Below are 1,499 nucleotides of genomic sequence, written 5' to 3' on the forward strand. Positions count from 1 at the left end.
TAACTTCAGCTCTAACAAACCACCAAACCCTATCTCCCTCACAGCCTATTTTGTTCTATATTTAGGTTGTTAATCAGCTCAACCAATTTTTTTGGCCTACACTTCGTCTGCAATGCATGTGCCTTCTTCTTTTTTACCTCAGGTTGCTCTACAAGTTCATTTTGTATCACCTGTTCTATTTCCTGGTTCCCTTCCTTTGACTTCTTCGTTGATCTTTGTTCAACTCCATCGTTTGTTGCTAGAGGCATCTTTTTTGCAGTGTTTTTATTATACTTCTGTGAAACAACCAAGTCCATTTTGGCTGAAGATGAGTATCTGCATTTAAATATAGCACAATATTAGAATTATTAACAATCAATATCACAACTATTTTGTAAAATTATCAACACACATTTACATAATCAATAGTTAACAAAAATTCATGATAATCCAGTATGACAAATCTAAAAATTATACTAAAAACCGCAGAAATTGAAGAAAATGAGTAACGATTGTACCTCAACTATGTTTGTCAGAATTATACTAAAAATTACAGAAACTATGATGTGCAAGTGCAAGTATATTATATCATACAAACAACAATATCAAAATTATGATGTGCAAGTGCAAGTATCTTGACGTTCAATACCACATCCAAAAGAGTATCACAGTTCTTATTGGTATCACATGAATGTGAATTGAACTTTGATCACTAACTGTCAAAATTATGAAACCGCATCACTGTATCATCAAACAACTTCAATTCTATATTATGAGACTGTAATTTTTAAGTCTTACGCAATATGAATCCCTAATTTTCATAATTAAACAATGTCAAACCCTAAAATCGCAATCAGACAACATTAAACCCTATTTTTCCCGATTAAAACAAGTAAAACATCTAGTAAACAACTACATTGATAATTAATCGTTTAAAATCGTCAAGTACATCATAGTACTGTACATTCAAGTGCTGTATACGCAATTAAATTCGTGTAATTCAATGTACATACTATAATGTTGAACAATATCAACATGTATACACAATTCAATACTACATAAGATGAATAAAAACCGCAGAAATTGAAGAAAATGAGTAACGATTGTACCTCAACTATGTTTGTCAGAATTATACTAAAAATTGCAGAAATCTATTGACCGAACAATGCTAGATTATTGATATTCAGTTGGAATCGTCTTGAATTTTGGATGTTCTTCCGGTTTTCAGTGAGATTTTTAGAGAGATTTTTTGATTTTACTTGTTTTGAATTTTTTTACCTAAATTTAAACTTTTAGAGAGAGAATGAAAAGTGAAAAATCAACTGCTGAACGGTTTTTGTTTGTGAAATATAGGCGTGATATTGTGTCGTATATCGTCTGATATAAATTTGGCCTCACGGGACTCAAAAATATAGGTGGACTCACCGGATCCCTCTCTCTCTCTCTCTCTCTCTCTCTCTCTATATATATATATATATATATATATATATATATATATATATATATATATATATATATAT

The sequence above is a fragment of the Silene latifolia genome, chromosome 11 (assembly GCF_048544455.1).
Source record: "Silene latifolia isolate original U9 population chromosome 11, ASM4854445v1, whole genome shotgun sequence".
Classification (NCBI taxonomy): Eukaryota; Viridiplantae; Streptophyta; class Magnoliopsida; order Caryophyllales; family Caryophyllaceae; genus Silene; species Silene latifolia.